This window comes from Arachis hypogaea, chromosome 4, assembly GCF_003086295.3.
Source record: "Arachis hypogaea cultivar Tifrunner chromosome 4, arahy.Tifrunner.gnm2.J5K5, whole genome shotgun sequence".
Classification (NCBI taxonomy): domain Eukaryota; kingdom Viridiplantae; phylum Streptophyta; class Magnoliopsida; order Fabales; family Fabaceae; genus Arachis; species Arachis hypogaea.
In genome coordinates, this window is record NC_092039.1 from 53,466,201 (window position 1) to 53,480,305 (window position 14,105).

The window sequence follows — 14,105 nt, forward strand, 5'->3', positions numbered from 1 at the left end:
TCCACTTCTAATTTTCAAAAATCACTAACCACTTTTTCAAAAATATTTTTAATTAACTAATTGTTTTAAATTTTAATTTAATTTTATTTTTTTTCAAATTTTTGAAACTAACTTAATTAATTAAATAAAAATAAAAAAATTTTCTTTTCCCTCTTTTAAAATTTGAATACTCTCTCTCTCATCCCTTTCTATTTATTTTATTTAATTGCTAACACTTCTCTTCTACTAATAATTCGAACCCCTCTCTCTTCTCTCTGTTCGAATTATTCATCTCCTCTCTCTTCTCATTCTTCTATTCTTCTATTCTTATACTCACATAAAGGAATCTCTATACTGTGACATAGAGGATTCCACTACTTTCTTTGTTCTCTTCTTTTTCATATGAGTAGGAACAAGGATAAGGACATTCTTGTTGAAGCTGATCCTGAACCTGAAAGGACTCTGAAGAGGAAGATAAGAGAAGCCAAAGCACAACACTCCAGAGAGGACCTTACAGAAAATTTCAAAAAAGAGGCAAACATGGCAGCCGAACCTGAGAACAATGGTGGAGATGCAAGGAAGATGCTTGGTGACTTTACTGCACCAACTTCCAACTTCTATAGAAGAAGCATCTCAATTCCTGCAATTGGAGCAAACAACTTTGAGCTTAAGCCTCAATTAATTTCTCTAATGCAGCATAATTGCAAGTTTTATGGACTTCTATTAGAAGATCCTCATCATGTCTTAGCTGAATTCTTGCAAATCTGTGACACTGTTAAGACCAATGGGGTTGATCCCGAGGTCTATAGACTTATGCTTTTTCCCTTTGCTCTAAGAGATATAGCTAGGAGATGGTTAGACTCACAACTTAGGAAAAGCCTGAACTCTTGGGAAAAGTTGGTCAATGCTTTCTTGGCCAAATTTTTTCCACCTCAAAAGATGAGCGAGTTTAGAGTGGAAGTCCAAACCTTTAGACAGAAAGAAGGTGAATCCCTCTATGAAGCTTGGAAAAGATACAAGCAATTGATCAGAAGGTGTCCTTCTGACATGCTTCCAGAATGGAGCATCTTAGATATATTATATGATGGTCTGTCTGAATTGTCTAAGATGTCATTAGACCATTCTACTGGTGGATCTCTTCATCTGAAGAAAATCCCTGCAGAAGCCCAGGAACTCATTGAGATGGTTGCAAATAACCAGTTCATGTACACTTTTGAAAGAAATCTTGTGAATAATGGGATGACTCAGAAGAAAGGAGTTGTTGAGATTGATAATCTAGATGCCATATTGGCTTAGAACAAAATATTGACTCAGCAAGTCAATATGATTTCTCAGAATCTGACTGGATTGCAAGCTGCATCCGGCAGTACTAAAGAAGCCTCCTCTAAAGGAGAAGCTTATGACCCTGAGAATCCAGCAATGGAAGAGGTGAAGTACATGAGAGAACCCTATGAAAACACCTATAATCCTTCATGAAAAAATCATCCAAATTTCTCATGGAAGGATCAACAGAAGCCTCAACAAGGCTTCAATAATAATAATGGTGGGAGAAAAAGGTTTGGCAATAGCAAGCCTTTTCCATCATATTCTCAGCAATAGACAGAGAATACTGAGCAGAGCCTTCCCGGCTTAGCAACCATAGTCTCTGATCTTCTAAGGCCACTCTCAGTTTCATGACTGAAACAAGGTCCTCAATCAGAAATTTGGAGGCACAAGTGGGTCAGCTGAGTAAAAGAGTTACTGAAACTCCTCCTAGTACTCTCCCAAGCAATACAGAAGAGAATCCAAAGAGAGAGTGCAAGGCCATCAATATAACCAAAATGGCCGAACCTATAGAGGAGGAAGAGGCAGTGATTTCCAGTGAGGAAGACCTCAATAGACGTCCACTGGCCTTTAAGAAGTTCCCTAATGATGAACCAAAGGAATCTGAGACTCATACAGAGACCATAGAGATTCCACTGAACTTACTATTACCATTCATGAGCTCTGATGAGCATTCTTCCTCTGAAGAAGATGAAGACATTACTGAAGAGTAAGTTGCTCAATACCTAAGAGCAATCATGAAGTTGAATGCCAAGTTATTTGGTAATGAGACTTGGGAGGATGAATCTCCATTGCTCACCAATAAACTGAATGCCTTGGTTCAGCAAACATTACCTCAGAAGAAACCGGATCCTGGAAGGTTCTTAATACCTTGTACCATAGGCACCATGACCTTTGAGAAGGCTCTGTGTGACCTGAGGTTAGGTATAAACCTCATGCCACTCTCTGTAATGGAGAAACTAGGAATCTTTGAAGTACAAGCTGCAAGAATCTCACTAGAGATGGCAGACAAATCAATGAAACAGGCTTATGGACTTGTAGAGGATGTCTTGGTGAAGGTTGAAGGCCTTTACATCCCTGTTAACTTCATAATCCTAGACACTAGGAAGAATAAGAATGAATCTATCATCCTTGGAAGACCCTTCCTAGCCACAGCAAGCGCTGTGATTGATGTGGACAGGGAAGAGTTAGTCCTTCAATTGAATGAGGACTACCTTGTGTTTAAGGCTCAAGGATCTTTTTCTGTAAACATGGAGAGAGACAATGAAAAGCTTCATCCAATTCTCTCCAGACAGAGTCAAGCAGAGCCTCCACACTCAAACTCTAAGTTTGGTGTTGGGAGGCCACAATCATGCTTTGAGTATCTGTGAAGCTCTGTAAGAGCTTACTGTCAAGCTTTTGACATTAAAGAAGCACTTATTGGGAGGCAACCGAATTTTATTTATCTATGTTAATTACTTTTTCATTTCAATTTCCATTATTAGTTTATGTTTTCTTTAGGTTGATGATCATGTGGAATCACAAAACAGCTACAAAATTAAAGCGGAATAAAAAACAGCATAAAAAAATAGCACACCTTAGAGGACGAGCTTACTGGCCTTTAAACGCCAGTAAGGATAGCATAAATGGGCGTTTAATGCCTACTCTGGCAGCATTCTGGGCGTTAAACGCCAGAATTGGCAGTCAGACTGGCGTTTAACGCCAGAAAAGGGTGTATGGTGTCTAGCTGGCGTTAAACGCCAGTAAGGATGGCAGAATAGGTGTTTAACGCCCAGTCTGCCAGTATTCTGGGCGTTAAACGCCAGAAATGGCACACAGAGGGCGTTTAAATGCCAGAAAGGTACAGGGATGAGAAATCCTTGACACCTCAGGATCTATGGATCCCACATGATCCCCACCTGCCCCAACTCACTCTCTCTCCTCTTTACACCTTTCCATCACACTCTTCCTCAAACACCATTCACCTATCAAATCCTACCCTCTCCCCTATATTCTCTTCACCACTCACATCCATCCACCATTCCCCAAAAACCCATCATAAAACCCCACCTACCTCACCATTCAAATTCAAAACATTTCCCCCCCAAACCCACCCCTTTTCACATGAATTCCCCCTCTCCCTTACCCTATAAATACCCCCCTTACTCCTCCATTTTCACACATCATAACCACCTAAAACCCCCCTTGGCCGAACCATTCACACACCTCCATCTCCTTCATCTTTTCTTCATCTAATCCTTTCTTTCTTCTTTTGCTCGAGGACGAGCAAACCTTTTAAGTTTGGTGTGGAAAAAACCTCTGCTTTTTTTTTCATAACCATTAATGGCACCTAAGGCCAGAGAAAGCTCTAGGAAGAGGAAAGGGAAGGTAGTTGCTTCCAACTCTGAGTCATGGGAGATGGAGAGATTCATCTCAAAAGCCAATCACTAGAAAGAGGATGGAGCAAACAAGAGAGCCCACTCATGGACCTCAACAAGAGTATGAGGAAGTCCCTCATCAAGAAATCCCTGAGATGCCTCAAGCGATGGATTTCCCTCCACACAACTATTGGGAGCAACTCAACACCTCTTTAGGAGAATTGAGTTCCAACATGGAGCAACTCAATGCTTTTTGTTTTCTGAATGAATGCTTGAACAGTGCATATTTTTTTATAGTAAAGTTTATGAATGTTAAAATTGTTGGCTCTTGAAAGAATAATAAAAAAAGAGAAATGTTATTGCTAATCTGAAAAATCATAAAATTGATTCTTGAAGCAAGAAAAAGCAGTGAAAAACACAAAACTTGCGAAAAAAAAACAAAAAAATGGCGAAAAATAAAGAAAAAGAAAAAGCAAGCAGAAAAAGCTAGTAACCCTTTAAACTAAAAGGCAAGGGTAAAAAGAATCCAAGGCTTTGAGCATTAATGGATAGGAGGGCCCAAAGGAATAAAATCCTGGCCTAAGTGGCTAAATCAAGCTGTCCCTAACCATGTGCTTGTGTCATGAAGGTCTAAGTGAAAAGGTTGAGACTGAATAGTTAAAGTCGTGATCCAAAGCAAAAGAGTGTGCTTAAGAACTCTGGGCACCTCTAACTGGGGACTCTAGCAAAGCTGAGTCACAATCTAAAAAGATTCACCCAGTTATGTGTCCGTGGCATTTATGTATCCGGTGGTAATACTGGAAGACAAAATGCTTAGGGTCACGGCCAAGACTCATAAAGTAGCTGTGTTCAAGAATCAACATGCTAAACTATGAGAATCAATAATACTATCTGAATTCTGAGTTCCTATGGATGCCAATCATCCTGAACTTCAAAGGATAAAGTGAGATGCCAAAACTGTTCAGAAGCAAAAAGCTGCTAGTCCCGTTCATCTAATTGGAACTAAGCTTCATTGATATTTTGAAATTTATTGTATTTTTGCTTCTTTTTATCCTATTTTGTTTTCATTTGCTTGGGGACAAGCAACAATTTAAGTTTGGTGTTGTGATGAGCGGATAATTTATATGCTTTTTGGCATTGTTTTTACATAATTTCTAGTATGTTTTAGTTACTTTTTAGTATATTTTATTAGTTTTTATGTAAAAATCACATTTCTAGACTTTACTATGAGTTTGTGTGTTTTTCTATAATTTCAGGTATTTTCTGGCTGAAATTGAGGGACCTGAGCAAAAATCTGATTTAGAGGCTGAAAAAAGACTGCAGATGCTGTTGGATTCTGACCTCCCTACACTCAAACGCATTTGTCTAGAGCTACAGAAATCTAATTGAAGCGCTCTAAATTGGGATGGATAGCTAACATCTTGGGCTTTCCAGAAATATATAATAGTCCATACTTTATCCGAGATTTTATGGCCCAAACTGGCGTTAAACGCCAGCCAGAGACCCTTTTCTGGGGTAAAACGCCAAAACTGGCATCCAAGCTGGTGTTTAACTCTAGAAAAGGCCTATGCATGTGTAAAGCTCAATGCTCAGCCCAAGGATCTGGCTTTTCTTCCCTGACAACAGAGCATTAGAATCCGTGAGATTAGAACCTTCGTGGTAGAGGCTAGAACCAATTGGCAGCATTCCTGAGATCCGGAAAGTCTAAACCTTGCTATGGTATTCCGAGTAGGATCTGGGACGGGATGACTATAACGAGCTTCAAAATCATGAATGTTGGGTGCAGTGACAGTGTGCAAAAGGATAGAGAGATCCTATTCCGATACAAGTGAGAACCGACAGATGATTAGCTGTGCGGTAGTTGTGCTTGGTATTTTTCATCCGAGACGAGAAATCGACAGTTGATTAGCCGTACAGAAATTGTAGCGGGACCATTTTCACTGAGAGGACGGATGGTAGCCATTGACAACGGTGATCCACCAACATACAACTTGCCATGGAAGGGAGCACGCATGATTGTGTGAAGACAATAGGAAAGCAGAGATTCAGAAGCAACAAAGCATCTCCAAACGCTTATCTGAAATTCCCACCAATGAATTACATAAGTATCTTTATTTTAATTTGCGTTTTATTTATCTTTCAATTATCAAAACTCATAACCAATTGAATCCTCCTGACTAAGATTTACAGGATGACCATAGCTTACTTCAAGCCGGCAATCTCCATGGGATCGACCCTTACTCGCGTAAGGTTTTATTACTTGGACGACCCAGTGCACTTGCTGGTTAGTTGCACTAGAGTTGTGAAAAGTGTGATCATAATTCCATGCACCATGATCCCATCGCCATCGCCTTCTGAACCTCCTCAATCCTAGTAGAATACACAGTTAATACAATGCATGTAAAACACAAGTATAGGCATATATGTCAAGTAATTCAAGTAGGCAATTAGGCATGTTATACAATTAGGCATGCAATTTCAAGTCGGCAAAGCAAACAAATAGATAGAATATGCACATGATGAATGACTATCCTACTGGCTGTGATATCACATTGTTGGTTCAACTGCCAATCCGACACATCTCCATGGAGATGTCGCCCTTCGGAATCATAATGGGAACCCCCGATATATGGTGCTCGGAACACCGTCCAGGATTTTGTGCCTGCACACTGTAGTGATCCGTAGGGATGCGAGCTGGATACTCTTGCCACAGACCTCACATCTCAATGTAAGCGGGATGAACCACTGCCCTTACGCTGCCGCCTCTACCTCAATAGGCTGGATCCAACAGTCGTCCCTGCCAGGCGAATAGCGTCTCAACAATGTCTCAGTTTAAAAACATTTCGTTAGTGGTTTTCAAAAATTATTTATTTCAGTAATTAGTAGTTCACCACTTCCACAATTCATTCAGAACTCATTAGTTCACCACTTTCACATTTCATTCAGAACTCATTAGGTTATCACTTTCTCAATTCATTTTCAGTAACCACCAATATACTATTCTTCGTTTTCACTCAACTAAACTCATCCTCAGTACACCAGAAATCTAAGCCTCTGTTCTCTAACTTTTACCAAAAATACCAAAATAATTCCACCTAAGACCTTCTTTATGTTTTAACATCCAAAAACAAGCCAAAAAGTCTTAGATAGGTGTCACAGATATTTACAAACTTGCCGGGAAGGTGAAACAGTTAAATAAACAAGATTTTTATTGAAAAATAGGGCAGTGTGCATATGCATAGGAGGATTTTCAAGATGTGTGCATACGCATAGAGGTGTGCGTACGCATAGGAGTAAAACTTTCCTATTCTGTTCGCTTGCACAATGTGTGCAAACTCCCTCAACAGATTGCACCTTCCAACGTGTGCGTGCGCACAAGGCGGTGCGTGCACACCTCTTGCAATACTTTGTTTGATGTGTGTGCGCACATTGCGTACTAGTGCTCCCAACAGCAGCCACATCCTCATGTGTGCGTGCGCACAGTTTTAAAAATACACAGGGTATGCGTGCGCACACAAACCAGAAATCTTAAAAATTTTGCAACATCACATAATTCAGATTTTGACACCAAACTTTGAATGATCATAACTTCCCTTACAAAAATCCATTTTCTACAAACTTTATATCAGTTTAAAGCTCTCAAAGCCATCTTTAATTTAAAATAAGTTTCATCTAATTTTAAGCTTTGAGGCTCATGTTATGATCACTCAAAGTTCACAAAAATCTATTTTAACCAAAGTTCACTACTTTCTCAAATTCTTAAAATTCATAACCAAAATCACATCAAAACCATAGCAAACTCCAATTTATCTCATAATTTACCCCTTTACACCATAAATTCACTATTCATACAAATTTCCACTCACATTACATAATCCTCAACCTCAATTATCAAATATATCACACTAAAACCCTTTTCTCAACCAACACAATCATCCATCATAATTATATCACCAATAGTCATCATGATTAACCTCATTCAACCCCAATCTCAAGCTTTAACATTATTTTATCAACATCCATAGCATAATTCTTAAAATAGCCAAAATCATCACATCATCATACATCATCATTCAACAAGTCAACAACCAATATAATCCAAACCTATCCTATGGGTCACTAGCCTAAGTGTCTAGAAATATTATATATTACATAAATGAAACCGAAACCATACCTTGGCTGATTCCCAATATGCACTAAAACCCAATATTGAGTACAAATCAAGCATCCACAAGTTCTCAAGTCACGAAATCCACTTCCAAGCTATTCAAGTCACCAACATTCTCCATACAACACTAATTCAAGCTATATACACATAATTCATAACTAAATCAACCTAGGGTTCATCAAAATCACAATTTCACATGGATTAAGAATAAACTTTCCTTACCCACAGTTGGTTAGGACAAAACCCAATAATAATCAAGTTCTAGGGTGTACCTAAATAATCAAAATCACAAAATTTCACTCAATACAAAACCCTAAAATTTTGATTTTTTGAAAGGAAGAACTGAGAGAAATTTCGTGATATTCTTACTAGTTTCTTGGGTGGTTTTTGTAAATCTCTCCACGGTGATCGCGTAGCCGGAAACAATGCGGCGATCGGAGCTCTGTAGCTCAAGTTATGGTGGATTGAAGAAGAGAGTCAATAGTAACTCTTCTCCTGTCTTCACTCTCAACTTGCAGCTGTGTTTTGGTGTGTTTGTGTATGTGGTGTGCTGAATGAGTTCATTTATTGAACTTATATATGTTGGGCTTGGGCCCAACTTGGGCCTGGTCTAACCCGTCAGTGTTTTTGGCCCGTTTGGCTCAACTTTGGGCCAAACCTTTAAAATTAATGCCCAATTTTTTACTTTAATTATTTTTCTAAGGTTTTTCACTATTTTTAATTATTCTCGCACCGTACCGGATAGACTTAAACCGGTTTGGCCAATTTATTTGTCAGTTTGTGATTTTACTCAGTTTTTTGCAGAAATTATGTTTTTCGACTCAAAAAAATCTACTGAGTCCAAAAATCATAGTTAAATCCTCCAATTCACATTCTAAATTTTTGGATCATATTTTGGGAAATATTAATTATTTGATTAAACGGTTAATTAATTTGCAGTTCTTACTTTCTCCCCACAAAATAAGAATTTGTCCTCAAAATTTCGCTTACCCGTTATCATTCTTAAATATGCCTTCAACTTAAACCTACCTCTCACCATTCATCATTTCATTCCTCTAGGTTAGCTCAAATTCCTATTTACATCTTCTATTCCTATTTGTAACTCCATATTTTAACTGAATTGAAGCTTATGTCGTACCTGTCCTTCTCACTCTTAGCTCCCTTCAATCAACCTTAATAAAACATTAGAATTTCAATTCAATGCTCTCCAAATCTATCTTTCAAATAAATCAGTTTATATTTCAATCTAAGTCCAAAGTCATCATGATCAAACATCGCACTCCCTATCTTCCCGACACGACAATTGGTCTAGGCACTTTCTTTCCAATTGTCTAGGCACTTTCTAAAAATCCATCTAATTTCAGTCACTTTCTTTCTAATAGGTCTAGGCATCAACCTCCATACTTGGTTTTTATCAAATTACTGGAGGTCTCTTCCATTGCTTTCACCTAAAATGGATCATCAAGAGCTTCTTCAATATTATTAGGCTCAATAGTTGAGATAATAGCCAATTTGCTTGAATTCAGATTTTTTAATGTTGAACTTGTGATTCATCCTATTGATGGATCTCTAATAATGAATTCATGAGGATAGTTTAGATAAGATCTCTGTTCTCTGAGTTTAATTTAAGTGCTTGTTATTTTAGAGCTAGTGGTTTCAGTATTACTTTCTGTAGTAGCGATTTCTACAAGCCTAGTAAGAGATAAAATGGAATTGTCTCCTGCAGAATGCTCATGGATAGCTCCTTGAACAAATACTTATTCTGGGCTTGTAGTGACTTGTATAGCTTCAATATTTGGAATATTTGCACAATCATCTATTAAGAACACTAGAAAAAGCATTAGTATCAGAGAAGGTAATGTGGATAGTCTCTTTAATAGTTTTACTGATTTTAATATAAATTCTATAAGCCTTGCTAGAAGTGGAGTAACCAACAAAAATACCTTCATATGTTTTTGAATCAAATTTTTCTAGATTTTCTTTGATATTTAAAATAAGAAAAAAATAAATAGGTCCCTGAACTTTTAAATTTTTGACAAATAACTCCCTCATAAAAATTAATTACAAATACATTCCTGACCTTTGCAAATGGTGGACGGATACATCATTCCATCCTTTTGCCTCTCCAAAAGCAAATGGAGATGGCTGAGGTGGCGCCGATGTATCTATTATGGAGCAACATATCCATTACAATGCCAACGTGGCATGTAACCAAAAAGATAGAGGACAAATAGTACCTGCGTTAGAAAAATATTGCTTTGTTGAACCTTATGATATCTTTGATTTTTTCAAAAGACAATATGCTTCCTAGTAGAGGAATGCAACGTCTTTTAAGGGCAGGGAGTGCATCCTACAAATTCAACCATAACATATCTTATCTCAATCTTAAAAACTATTCAACTAAATAATGATTGGTGAATGTGTTGGTAAATGATATGACTCGTATTGCTCGTATAGAGATACCAATCAAGGAGAGAGGATAAACAACAATTTTGTAATCAATGTCTTTAACTTACTGAGGAGTGAGTATTGGTGTCTTGCCTACTTCTTCAAGCATATTCGTCGAGGGAGACAGCCTGGCGAGCATTAGTGTAAGAAATGATGACAATATTAGAGCCGATCTTGTGTCGAGTAGTAGTGACGGCAACTTTAATCTTGTTGACAATCTTTTGCATGGAAACCACCTTCCTTCCTCGTGTGTGGCCGTATACTTTGGGAGAGACCTGATCCTCAAGAAGGATTCCAGAAAAACCACTCGGATGAAGCCCCTGACTATTTTCTTGAGGTTGATGGGATTGCCATAGACGTTGTCAGTGTCACCAATGATTAGGATGGAGGCAAATTCAGTAAGGAGGCGACCTTGATCTAACATTTCACCATAAGAGATCAGCCTAGTGTTTGGCAACCCCAACCTCACTGCCAATATCGAGAATCTGCTTGTTCAACAAAATATTGACATTTTTCTAACGCAGAGACCTATTTGTCCTCTATCTTTTTTGTTACATGCCACCTTGGCACTGTAATGGACACGTCACTTTATAACGGATATATTGGTACCACCTGAGTCATCTTCATTTGTTTTTGGAGAGGCAAATGGACAAAAGGATGTATCTGTCTGCCGTTTGCAAAGGTTAAGGATGTATTTGTAATTAATTTTTTAAGGGGCTTATTTGTCAAAAATTTAAAAACTCATGGACTTATTTATCCTTTTCTCTTAAAACAAAACATTGTGTTCTAAAAACATAAAATTAGTGCAAAGTAGGAGGAGTTCCTTTTCATAGTTCATAAAGTGTCTTTTTCAAGAATTTTCTAATGATGGTTCAGTTCAAAATATAGTAAGCATTGTTAATAGCTTCAGCCCATAAAAATTTGAAAATTTCATTCTCACATAGCATTGCTTTAGCCATCTCTTGGAGACTTCTATTCCTCCTTTTCACAAGTCTATTTTGTTGAGGAGTTCTTGGACAAGAGAAATTATGTAAAATTCTAGTTTGACAAAGAAGATTTCAAAAATATAGTTTTCAAATTTTTTTATGGTCACTTCTAATAGAAAAAATTTTACATTCTTTTTTATTTTGAACTCTTTTACTAAATTTGTCAAAAGCATGGAAAGCATCTTTCTTATGAGCAAGGAAAAAACCAACCAAGCCATAGGATTTTTTACCTACTCTTTGAGTTCTAATAGGACCAAAAAGATCAATATGCAAAAGTTTCAAAACTCTTTTCGTTGAGACATCTTCCTTAACTTTAAAATATGATTTTACTTATTTACCCATTTGACAAGCATTACAAATAATGTCTTTGTTAAACTTGATATTAGGAAGACCTCTAACTAACTTTTTTTTATTAATTTTGAGATTTAAAACATGCTAACATGTTCCAATCTTTTATGCCAAATTTAATTTTTAGAATAAAAAAGAAAAATATTTTACATTTTGATTTTTCAAATCGTCTAAGGTAAAACCATATACATTACCACACCTTTTGGCTATAATTATAATAGATTCAGTTTCTTCATTAATAGCTTTGCATTCAACTCGGTTAAAAGAAACCAAATAGCTAAGATCGCATAATTGACTAACGCTAATCAAATTGTATTTCAATCCATCAACTCGAAGAATATTATCGATAAAAGAAGAGAAATTTTACCAACTTTTCCAATGGCAATTATCTTACTCTTGCTACATCCCATCCTCTCAGTGAAAAAGGTCCAAATGCTCTGTCACGGCACGGCTAATCATCTGTCGGTTCTCGATCATGTCGGAATAGAATCCCTTGATTCTTTTGCGTTTGTCATCACACCCAACAATCGCGAGTTTGAAGCTCGTCACAGTCATTCAATCTCAGAATCCTACTCGGAATACCACAGACAAGGTTTAGATTTTTTGGGTTCTCATGAATGCCGCCATCAATTCTAGCTTATACCACGAAGACTCTGATTTCACAGAATGGAAGGCTCGGTTGTCAAGCGAGGGTAACCATGCATCGTGCATCAGGAATCTAAGAGATACACACTCTAGCTTTCACTTGTAGAATGGAAGTGATTGTCAGGCACGCGTTCATAGGGGCGGATGATGATGAGTGTCACGGATCATCACATCCATCAGGTTGAAGTACGAGTAGTATCTTAGAACAGAAATAAGATTGAATTTGAATAAAAGATAGTAGTAATTGCATTAAAACTCAAGGTACAACAGAGCTCCACACCCTTAATCTATGGTGTGTAGAAACTCCACCGTTGAAAATACATAAGTGATGAAGGTTCAGGCATGGCTGAATGGCCAGCCCCCAAAATGTGATCACAGGATCAAAAAATACAATCCAGGATCCAGGATGTCTAATACAATAATAAAATGTCCTATTTATACTAGACTAGCTACTAGGGTTTACAAAAGTAAGTAATTGATGCAGAAATCCACTTCCGAGGCCCACTTGGTGTGTGCTTGGGCTGAGCTCGAGCTTTACACGTGCAGAGGCTTCTTTGGAGTTGAACACCAAGTTGTAACATATTTTTTGGCGTTCAACTCTGGTTTGTGACGTGTTTCTGGCGTTTGACTCCAGAATGCAGCATGGAACTGGCGTTGAGCGCCAGTTTACGTCAATGAATATTAGTCCTAATTAGATGAGCGGGACTTGTAGCTTTTTGCCTCTGAACAGTTTTGGCATCTCACTTTTTCCTTTGAAGTTTAGAATGATTGGCTTATATAGGAACTTAGAATTTCAGATAGTGTTATTGATTCTCCTAGTTAAGTATGTTGATTCTTGAACACAGCTACTTTTATGAGTCTTGGTCGTGGCCTTAAGCACTTTGTTGTCCAGTATTACCACCGGATACATAAATGCCACAGACACATAGCTGGGTGAATCTTTTCGGATTGTGACTCAGCTTTGCTAAAGTCCCCAGTTAGAGGTGTCCAGAGTTCTTAAGCACACTCTTTTTGCTTTGGATCACGACTTTAACCACTCAGTCTCAAGCTTTTCACTTGGACCTGCATGCCACAAGCACATGGTTAGGGACAGCTTGATTTAGCCGCTTAGGCCTGTATTTTATTTCCTTGGGCCCTCCTATCCATTGATGCTCAAAGCCTTGGATCCTTTTTACCCTTGACTTTTGGTTTTAAGGGCTATTGGCTTTTTTTGTTTGCTTTTTCTTTTTCTTTCTAATTTATTTTTGCCATTTTTTTCGCAAGCTTTGGCTTTTTCACTACTTTTTCTTGCTTCAAGAATCAAATTTCATGATTTTTCAGATTGTCAATAACATTCTCTTTGTTCATCATTCTTTCAAGAGCCAACGATTTTAATATTCATAAACAACAAGATCAAAATTATGCACTGTTCATGCATTCATTTAGAAAACAAAAAGTATTGTCACCACATCAATATAATTGAACTAAATTCAAGGATAATTTCGAAATTCATGTACTTCTTGTTCTTTTGAATTAGAAACATTTTTCATTTAAGAGAGGTGAAGGATTTATGGAATTATTCATAGCCTTAAGACATCGTTACTCAATACTAATGATCATGAGGTAGAGACACAAAACATAAACACACATATAGCATAAAAATCGAAAAACAGAAAAATAAGAACAAGAAATGAGTCAACCTTAGTGATGGTGGTGCTTTCTTCTTGAAGAACCAATGATGTCCTTGAGTTCTTCTATGTCTCTTCCTTGCCTTTGTTGCTCCTCCCTCATTGCTCTTTGATCTTCTCTAATTTCATAGAGAATGATGGAGTGCTCTTGATGTTCCACCCTTAATTGATCCATATTGTAACT

The 14,105-nt window shown here is 37.5% G+C and overlaps 1 pseudogene; it reads right to left on the minus strand.

The window, feature by feature from the left end:
* Positions 1 to 10,069: 10,069 nt before the first annotated feature.
* On the minus strand, positions 10,070 to 10,786 carry LOC112794863 (uncharacterized; annotated as a pseudogene).
* Between the last annotated feature and the right edge of the window lie 3,319 nt (positions 10,787 to 14,105).